General features: G+C 37.7%; 1 pseudogene; it reads right to left on the bottom strand.

The window, feature by feature from the left end:
- Positions 1-276: 276 nt before the first annotated feature.
- Positions 277-951, bottom strand: LOC114116426 (protein C1orf43 homolog; annotated as a pseudogene).
- Between the last annotated feature and the right edge of the window lie 9,973 nt (positions 952-10,924).

The following is a 10,924-nucleotide window of genomic DNA, read 5'->3' as shown; positions in this document are numbered from 1 at the left end:
CTACTATAAGCATTTGTGTAGAAGTTTTTGCATGGACCTGTGTTTTTAGCTTTCTTGGTAAATATCTAGGACTTAGATTGAGAGATCTTATATTTAACTTTATTATTAATATTTTTCACTCTTGGGATAATTTATAGTCTTGAAAAGGACAGACGAACCATGATCAAAAAACCAAGTGAGGATTTTTAAGGAAGCTTTGACAGAAATATTAAAAAAAACATCTAATTCAACTCCAGAGAGAAATGATACCAAGGGAAAATAAAGTCTTAGCTGATGTTCTGAAACTGGCTAGAAGAGAGAGTGGGAGAATGATCCTCTAGGCATGAAATCTTAAGAGCTCTGAACACAACCAGGGCTTCAGCTGATCCAGAGCTGGGCTGACCCAGATGACCTGAGTGAGGCCACCCGGCAAGCACACTGCAGTCTGTCTGGCTCCATCAACAGTGAGAGGCCTTCAGCTCCATCACAGCATACTCTCCAGTGTGTTATAGTTGTCCTTAAAGCTCTTCAATTCAAGGAAGTGCTTGGCACGTTTACTCTTCTGACTGGAGGGGAGGTATGTCACCTGGATGGTTGTTGGGGAGGCTTCAGGAGACTGGGTTAGGTCTTTGCTGCTGACTGGTGTTGTCGCTGAGAGGTCCCACTTCATGCTTTGACCACTGTGGCCAGCTCACTCAGGGCCTCCTGATAGCGCAGGTACTCACTCAGGCCAAAGACTGCTGTCCCATAGCGGGCTGTCTCATAGCCATCCAGCAGGGTATTAGTGAGGCCCATGCGCACACCCTTGAAATGAGTGCTAGTGTTTCGAAGATCTAGCAGGTAGGAGCGGAAATTCTTGCCCATTAAGGAATGGAAATGCCGGACTTCCGGCATGAAATGGGATCTCAGAGGCACGGAGAGCATCCAGAGCTAGACATTCACGCCAGACAGCTAGTTACTGCCGGACGCCATGGCCTCCCCACCCTGCGCGGAACTGCTCCGGTTTAACCCGCTGCCCTGCCTCATCAGCCTGGGCTCCCTTGAGGCAACGGCGCCTGGGTTTCCTGAAACTCCCCGGCCATTTCCTTACGGGGATATACCAAGGCTAACCGGGCCTGAAAACATGGCAGATGTGGGGGGAGGGGGGTGTGTGGGGGCTGGAAAGAAGAACCTGTATTTAACTTTAGAAGGAACTGCCAAACTCTTCTCCAGTGTGTTACATTTTGCATTCCTGCCAAAAATGTATGCATGTTCCAGTTGTAATGCATCTTCGTAAACTTTTTGTATCACCTGTTTTTTGTTTGTTTGTTTTTTTTTTAAGCCATTTTAGAAGCTGTGTAGTGGTATCATTGTGGTTTAAATGGGCATTTTCTTAATGAGTAAAATCGTTTTAATTATCTTTTCGTATGTTATCAGCTATTAACAGTTTTTTCGTTGGTGAAATATCTGCTGAGATATTTTACCTGTTTTAAAAATTGTATTGTTTGTTTACTTCTTATTGTGGTAAATATTTTTATTTTAGATCAAAGTTATTTAATAGGTAGATACATGTTTTGAAACTATTTTTTTTTCCTATTAAGTGTCCTATGCTTGCATTTTCTTAACAGTGGTCTTTCAAGGATTAGAAGTTTCAAATTTTATTAAGTTCAACTTACAGAAATATTTCTTTATCATTCATGAGTAAAGTATATGATCCATTTCAAATAGTTTTTTATATGGTAAAGATAAAGTTGATGTTTATTTTATTTTTATTTTTGCATGGTGGTCTAATTGTTCAGCACAGCTTGTTTGGAAAGACTGCACTTCCTCCACTGAATTATTTTGATATCTTTGTCAAAATCAATTGACTATACACATGTTGGTCTATTTGGAAACTTTCTTTTTCTATTGATGAATGTATATAATCTATAGCATTTGCTTGATTGTTGTAACTTCATGTCTAGTTTTGAGATCAACTAGTGTGTGTGCTCAAAATTTGCCCCCTTTCAAAATTGTTTTACCTTTTTTAAGTATTTCTTCAAAAACAGTTACACAGGATTTTGATTCATACCCCTTTGAATCCATAGATATACTTAGGAAGAATTCACATGTAAACATATCTTCCAACCCAGGAATATAGTATCTCTCTTAATCTCCTTATATCTTCTTTAATTTCTCTCATCAAGATTTTTCAGTTTTTGGTGTAAAAGTTTTGCATGTATTTTGTTATCCTTAACTATTTCAGATATTTGACATTGCTGTAAATGGCATTTTAAAATTTAAGTTATAAACTGATCATAACTTTTATATAGATATGCTTTTACTTTTTGTGTATTCACCTTGTTTCTTATTACCGTTCTTTTTTTTATATAGGTAGTATATCATCTTTAAATAAAGATAGTTCTATTTCCCCCTTTCAAGTTTCTATGCCTACTATTTTTTTTTAATTGCACTGTTATTTTTTTTTATTGTACTTTGTCTATGTTACTGTATGTTATATATGGTATGAATATAGTTGTGTTTCCTTCATTCAATCCACTGGATCAATTTCCCATGCATTTTCCTTCTAAATATATTATAAACCCCATGCAGATGATACCACCCTTATGGCAGAAAGTGAAGAGAAACTAAAAAGCCTCTTGATGAAAGTGAAAGAGGAGAGTGAAAAAGTTGGCTTAAAGCTCAACATTCAGAAAATGAAGATCATGGCATCCAGTCCCATCACTTCATAGGAAGTAGATGGGGAAACAGTGGAAACAGTGTCAGACTTGATTTTTGGGGGCTCCAAAATTACTGCAGATGGTGACTGCAGCCATGAAATTAAAAGATGCTTACTCCTTGAAAGAAAAGTTATGACCAACCTAGATAGCATATTCAAAAGCAGAGACATTACTTTGCCAACAAAGGTCCGTCTAGTCAAGGCTATGGTTCTTCCAGTAGTCATATATGGATGTGAGAGTTGGACTGTGAAGAAGGCTGAGTGCTGAAGAATTGATGCTTTTGAAGTATGGTGTTGGAGAAGACTCTTGAGAGTCCCTTGGACTGCAAGGAGATCCAACCAGTCCATTCTGAAGGAGATCAACCCTGGGATTTCTTTGGAAGGAATGATGCTAAAGCCGAAACTCCAGTATTTTGGCCACCTCATGCGAAGAGCTGACTCATTGGAAAAGACTTTGATGCTGGGAGGGATTGGGGGCAGGAGGAGAAGGGGATGACAGAGGATGAGATGGCTGGATGGCATCGCTGACTCGATGGATGTGAGTCAGTGAACTCCAGGAGTTGGTGATGGACAGGGAGGCCTGGTGTGCTGCGATTCATGGGGTCGCAAAGAGTCGAACATGACTGAGCGACTGAACTGAATTGAATGAATGGTTAGCAGTGTATCTGCACATAGCAAAGTATTTAAAACTGAAAAAGATCAGAAATTAATTCTTTTAAGTAATTTACAGTGTTATTCATTTGCGTTTATTCAACTATTTCAAATGGTATCATCATTCTTTTGCCTAGAAATCTTTCATTTATTTTTTGTATTACAAATCTACTTGCAATGGATTATCTCAGATTTTACTTGTCAAAAGTATTTTATCTTTCCCTAATTTTTACAGATGTTTTTCCTAATTGGATATATACATTATTTTTGTTTTCTTTAAACACTTTAAAATATCACTCTATTGTCTTCTGACTTGCATGGTTTCTGACAAGGATTCTTAGTTTTTACATTTATTCATATTTGTGTAACATTTTTTCTTTTCTGGCTTATTTTAATATTTCCTCATGATCTTTGATTTGATTATGGGTGTGTGTGTGTGTTTATTCTATATTTTGGATTCTCTGAGGTTTTTGTATCATTGATGTCTTCTATTAATTTTGGAAAATTCATAGTTGTTATTTTTTCAAATATCTCTTCTGGCTCATTTTTGTCTCTATTCTCCTGGAACTCTACTTTCTTATGCGTCAGATCATTTGTTTTTGTCTTAGAGTTCTTCAGGTCTATTTCTCTCTCTTTCATCTGTTTTTTATTTTGGTTAATTTCCATTGTTGCATCTTCATGCAGCAGTGTGTATTCACTTAACTGTGATCACTGTTCTCATAAATCTGCCAAAGGTATTCATTATCTCTGAGTTAGATAAATTTAGACGAATTTTTAAAATTTCTAGCATTTCCACTTAACTTTTTTTTTAATTTTTATTTTTACTTTATTTTATTTTACAATACTGTATTGGTTTTGCCATACCTTGACATGAATCCACCACGGGTATACATGCGCTCCCAAACATGAACCCCCCCTCCCATCTCCCTCCCCATAAAATCTCTCTGGGTCATCACCGTGCACCAGCCCCAAGCATGCTGCATCCTGCGTCGGACATAGACTGGCAATTCGATTCCCACATGATAATATACATGTTACAATGCCATTCCCCCAAATCATCCCACCCTCTCCCTCTCCCTCTGAGTCCAAAAGTCCGTTATACACATCTGTGTCCCTTCTACTGTCCCACATACAGGGTCATCATTGCCATCTTTCTAAATTCCATATATATGTGCCAGTATACTGTATTGGTGTTTTTCTTTCTGGCTTACTTCACTCTGTATAATCGGCTCCAGTTTCATCCATCTCATCAGAACTGATTCAAATGAATTCTTTTTAATGGCTGAGTAGTACTCCATTGTGTATATGTACCACAGATTTCTTATCCATTCATCTGCTGGTGGACATCTAGGTTGTTTCCATGTCCTGGCTATTATAAGAAGTGCTGTGATGAACATTGGGGTACATGTGTCTCTTTCCATTCTGGTTTCCTCGGTGTGTATGCCCAGCCGTGGGATTGCTGGGTCATAAGGTAGTTCTATTTGCAATTTTTAAAGGAATCTCCACACTGTTCTCCATAGTGGCTGTACTAGTTTGCATTCCCACCAACAGTGTAGGAGGGTTCCCTTTTCTCCACACCCTCTCCAGCATTTACTGCTTGCAGATTTTTGGATCGCAGCCATTCTGACTGGTGTGAAGTGGTACCTCCTTGTGGTTTTGATTTGCATTTCTCTAATAATGAGTGATGTTGAGCATCTTTTCATGTGTTTGTTAGCCATCCGTATGTCTTCTTTGGAGAAATGTCTATTGAGTTCTTTGGCCCATTTTTTGATTGGGTTGTTTATTTTTCTGGAATTGAGCTGCATGAGTTACTTGTATATTTTTGAGATTAGTTGTTTGTCAGTTGCTTCATTTGCTATTATTTTCTCCCATTCAGAAGGCTGTCTTTTCACTTTGCTTATATTTTCCTTTGTTGTGCAGAAGCTTTTAATTTTAATTAGATCCCATTTATTTATTTTTGCTTTTATTTCCAGAATTCTGGGAGGTGGATCATAGAGGATCCTGCTGTGATTTATGTCTGAGAGTGTTTTGCCTATGTTCTCCTCTAGGAGTTTTATAGTTTCTGGTCTTACATTTAGATCTTTAATCCATTTTGAGTTTATTTTTGTGTACGGTGTTAGAAAGTGATCTAGTTTCATTCTTTTACAAGTGGTTGACCAGTTTTCCCAGCATCACTTGTTAAAGAGATTGTCTTTACTCCATTGTATATTCTTGCCTTCTTTGTCAAAGATAAGGTGTCCATCTGTGTGTGGATTTATCTCTGGGCTTTCTATTTTGTTCCATTGATCTATATGTCTGTCTTTGTGCCAGTACCATACTGTTTTGATGACTGTGGCTTTGTAGTAGAGCCTGAAGTCAGGCAAGTTGATTCCTCCAGTTCCATTCTTCTTTCTCAAGATTGCATTGGCTATTCGAGGTTTTTTGTATTTCCATACAAATCTTGAAATTATTTGTTCTAGTTCTGTGAAAAATATGGTTGGTAGCTTGATAGCAATTGCATTGAATCTGTAGATTGCTTTGGGTAGTATACTCATTTTCACTATATTGATTCTTCCGATCCATGAACATGGTATATTTCTCCATCTATTAGTGTCCTCTTTGATTTCTTTCATCAGTGTTTTATAGTTTTCTATATATAGGTCTTTAGTTTCTCTAGGTAGATATATTCCTAAGTATTTTATTCTTTTCGTTGCAATGGTGAATGGAATTGTTTCCTTGATTTCTTTTTCTACTTTCTCATTATTCGTGTATAGGAATGCAAGGGATTTCTGTGTGTTGATTTTATATCCTGCAACTTTACTATAGTCATTGATTAGCTCTAGTAATTTTCTGGTGGAGTCTTTAGGGTTTTCTATGTAGAGGATCATGTCATCTGCAAACAGTGAAAGTTTTACTTCTTCTTTTCCAATTTGGATTCCTTTTATTTCTTTTTCTGCTCTGATTGCTATGGCCAAAACTTCCAGAACTATGTTGAATAGTAGCAGTGAAAGTGGGCACCCTTGTCTTGTTCCTGACTTTAGGGGAAATGCTTTCAATTTTTCACCATTGAGGATAATGTTTGCTGTGGGTTTGTCATATATAGCTTTTATTATGTTGAGGTATGTTCCTTCTATTCCTGCTTTCTGGAGAGTTTTTTATCATAAATGGATGTTGAATTTTGTCAAAGACCTTCTCTGCATCTATTGAGATAATCATATGGCTTTTATTTTTCAATTTGTTAATGTGGTGAATTACATTGATTGATTTGCGGATATTGAAGAATCCTTGCATCCCTGGGATAAAGCCCACTTGGTCATGGTGTATGATCTTGTTAATGTGTTGTTGGATTCTGATTGTTAGAATTTTGTTGAGGATTTTTGTGTCTATGTTCATCAGTGATATTGGCCTGTAATTTTCTTTTTTTTGTGGCATCTTTGTCAGGTTTTGGTATTAGGGTGATGGTGGCCTCATAGAATGCGTTTGGAAGTTTACCTTCCTCTGCAATTTTCTGGAAGAATTTGAGTAGGATAGGTGTTAGCTCTTCTCGAAATTTTTGGTAGAATTCAGCTGTGAAGCCGTCTGGACCTGGGCTTTTGTTTGCTGGAAGATTTCTGATTACAGTTTCAATTTCCGTGCATGTGATGGGTCTGTTAAGATTTTCTATTTCTTCCTGGTTCAGTTTTGGAAAATTGTACTTTTCTAAGAATTTGTCCATTTCTTCCAAGTTGTCCATTTTATTGGCATATAACTGCTGATAGTAGTCTCTTATGATCCTTTGTATTTCTGTGTTTTCTGTTGTGATCTCTCCATTTTCATTTCTAATTTTATTGATTTGATTTTTCTCTCTTTGCTTCTTGATGAGTCTGGCTAGTGGTTTGTCAATTTTATTTATCCTTTCAAAGAACCAGCTTTTGGCTTTGTTGATTTTTGCTATGGTCTCTTTTGTTTCTTTTGCATTTATTTCTGCCCTAATTTTTAAGATTTCTTTCCTTCTACTCACTCTGGGGTTCTCCAACTCTTCCTTTTCTAGTTGCTTTAGTTGTAGAGTTAGGTTGTTTATTTGACTTTTTTCTTGTTTCTTGAGGTATGCCTCTATTGCTATGAACTTTCCTCTTAGCACTGCTTTTATAGTGTCCCACAGGTTTTGGGTTGTTGTGTTTTCATTTTCATTAGTTTCTATGCATATTTTGATATCTTTTTTGATTTCTTCTGTGATTTGTTGGTTATTCAGAAGTGTGTTGTTCAACCTCCATATGTTGGAATTTTTAATAGTTTTTCTCCTGTAATTGAGATCTAATCTTAATGCATTATGGTCAGAAAAGATGCTTGGAATGATTTCGATTTTTTTGAATTTATCAAGTTTAGATTTATGGCCCAGGATGTGATCTATCCTGGAGAAGGTTCCGTGAGCACTTGAAAAAAAGGTGAAATTCATTGTTTTGGGGTGAAATGTCCTATAGATATCAATTAGGTCTAACTGATCTAATGTATCATTTAAAGTTTGCATTTCTTTGTTAATTTTCTGTTTAGTTGATCTGTCCATAGGTGTGAGTGGGGTATTAAAGTCTCCCACTATTATTGTGTTATTGTTGATTTCCCCTTTCATACTTGTTAGCATTTGTCTTACATATTGCGGTGCTCCTATATTGGGTGCATATATATTTATAATTGTTATATCTTCTTCTTGGATTGATCCTTTGATCATTATGTAGTGGCCTTCTTTGTCTCTTTTCACAGCCTTTGTTTTAAAGTCTATTTTATCGGATATGAGTATTGCCACTCCTGCTTTCTTTTGGTCTCTATTTGCGTGGTATATCTTTTTCCAGCCCTTCACTTTCAGTCTGTATGTGTCCCTTGTTTTGAGGTGGGTCACTTGTAAGCAGCATATAGAGGGGTCTTGTTTTTGTATCCATTCGGCCAGTCTTTGCCTTTTGGTTGGGGCATTCAACCCATTTACGTTTAAGGTAATTATTGATAAGTATGATCCCGTTACCATTTACTTTATTGTTTTGGATTCGGGTTTATACACCCTTTTGTGTTTCCTGTCTAGAGAATATCCTTTAGAATTTGTTGGAGAGCTGGTTTGGTGGTGCTGAATTCTCTCAGCTTTTGCTTCTCTGTAAAGCTTTTCATTTCTCTTTCGTATTTGAATGAGATCCTTGCTGGGTACAGTAATCTGGGCTGTAGGTTATTTTCTTTCATCACTTTAAGTATGTCTTGCCATTCCCTCCTGGCCTGAAGTGTTTCTATTGAAAGATCAGCTGTTATCCTTATGGGAATCCCCTTGTGTGTTATTTGTTGTTTTTCCCTTGCTGCTTTTAATATTTGTTCTTTGTGTTTGATCTTTGTTAATTTGATTAATATGTGTCTTGGGGTGTTTCACCTTGGGTTTATCCTATTTGGAACTCTGTGTTTCTTGGACTTGGGTGATTATTTCCTTCCCCATTTTAGGGAAGTTTTCAACTATTATCTCCTCAAGGATTTTCTCATGGTCTTTCTTTTTGTCTTCTTCTTCTGGGACTCCTATAATTCGAATGTTGGAGCGTTTCATATTGTCCTGGAGGTCTCTGAGATTGTCCTCATTTCTTTTAATTCGTTTTTCTTGTTTCCTCTCTGATTCATTTATTTCTACCATTCTATCTTCTATTTCACTAATCCTATCTTCTGCCTCTGTTATTCTACTATTTGTTGCCTCCAGAGTGTTTCTGATCTCATTTATTGTGATATTCATTATATATTGACTCTTTTTTATTTCTTCTAGGTCCTTGTTAAACCTTTCTTGCATCTTCTCAATCCTTGTCTCCAGGGTATTTATCTGTGATTCCGTTTTGATTTCAAGATTTTGGATCATTTTCACTATCAATATTCGGAATTCTTTCTCAGGTAGATTCCCTACCTCTTCCTCTTTTGTTTGGTTTGGTGGGCAATTCTCCTGTTCCTTTACCTGCTGAGTATTCCTCTGTCTCTTCATCTTGGTTATATTGCTGCGTTTGGGGTGGCCTTTTTATATTCTGGTAATTTGTGGAGTTCTCTTTATTATGGAGCTTCCTCACTGTGGGTGGGGTTCTATCAGTGGCTTGTCAAGGTTTCCTGGTTAGGGAGGCTTGTGTTGGAGTTCTGGTGGGTGGAGCTGGGTTTCTTCTCTCTAGAGTGCAGTGGAGTGACCAGTAATGGGTTATGAGACATCAAAGGTTTTGGAACAACTTTGAGCTGCCTGTGTATTGAGGCTCAGAGGAGTGTTCCTGTGTTGCTGGAGAATTTGCGTGGTATGTCTTGTTCTGGAACTTGTTGGCCCTTGGGTGGAGCTTGGTTTCAGTGTAGGTATGGAGGCATTTGATGAGCTCCTATTGCTTAATGTTCCCTGAATTCAAGAGTTCTCTAATGTTTTCAGGCTTTGGACTTAAGCCTCCTGCTTCTGGTTTCCAGTTTTATTTTTTCAGTAGCCTCTAGACTTCTCCATCTATACAGCACCAATGATAAAACATCTAGGTTAAAGATGAAAAGTTTCTCCACATTGAGGGACACTCAGAGAGGTTCACTGAGTTACAAGGAGAAGAGAAGAGGGAGGGGGTAGTTAGAGGTGACTGGAATGAGATTCGGTGAGATCAAAAGAGGAGAGAGCAAGCTAGCCAGTGGTCACTTCCTTATGTGCGCTCCATAGTCTGGACTGCTCAGAGGTATTTACGGAGTTATACAGGGAAGAGGAGAGGGAGGAAGTAGACAGAGGTGGCCAGGAGGACAAGAGAGAGGAATGAGAAGGAGAGAGACAAATCCTGCCAGTAACCAGTTCCTTAGGTGTTCTCCACTGTCTGGAACACGCAGAGATTCACAGAGTTGGATAGAGAATAGATGGGGGAGGAAAGAGACAGAGGCCACCTGGTGGAGAAAAAAGAGAGTCCAAAGGAGGAGAGAGTGGTCAAGCCAGTAATCTCGCTCTCAGGTAAAATTGGGTAGTGAAGTTTGGGTTTTTAAATGTACAAAATTGACAACAAAAACCAAAGAGCAAGGATTAAAAATCTAGAGTAGAAGTTGGATTTTCAAAAATACAATATTAAAGAAAAGAAGCAGAAAGAAAAAGGAAGAAAGAAAAAAAAAGAGAGAGAGAGAAAAAAAGCAAAACAAAACAAGAGTTATTAAAAAAAAACACACCAACAACCCCCAAAAAACTATATATGGTGTTTGCCTTAAAAAAAAAAAAGAGTCTTTTTTTAAAAAATAGTAATAGTAGGTTATATAAATAAAAATTAGAAGAGAAATAGAAGACTTAACAATTAAAAAAAATTTAGAAAAAAAAGAAAAAAAAAGGGATGATTTTAAAAATATTAAAAATACATCTAGCCCTTCTCTGATGTTGTGGGCAGTGTGGGGTCACTTCCAAGGCGGTTCCCTCTGTTTAACTTCTTCTGTTTGCTGATTTTTTAGGCTCACTAGTTCAGTCGTGCTGTGGGGAGGGGGATGCTGCAAACAAATAGCACTGTCATGTGCACACAGTGTCTCAGCCCCGCTTGACCTGTCCCTTCTTGCGGCGCACAAACCGCTCCGGCTCTACGATGCTCAGCTGGGGAACCGTCTGAGGCCGGCCCTAGGCTGCGTGCACTTCCCCGGTCTAAGCCGCTC

The sequence above is a fragment of the Ovis aries genome, chromosome 9 (genome assembly GCF_016772045.2).
Source record: "Ovis aries strain OAR_USU_Benz2616 breed Rambouillet chromosome 9, ARS-UI_Ramb_v3.0, whole genome shotgun sequence".
Classification (NCBI taxonomy): domain Eukaryota; kingdom Metazoa; phylum Chordata; class Mammalia; order Artiodactyla; family Bovidae; genus Ovis; species Ovis aries.
The sequence above is the reverse complement of the archived record's forward strand: the minus strand, read 5'-3'. Positions and strand labels throughout refer to the sequence as shown.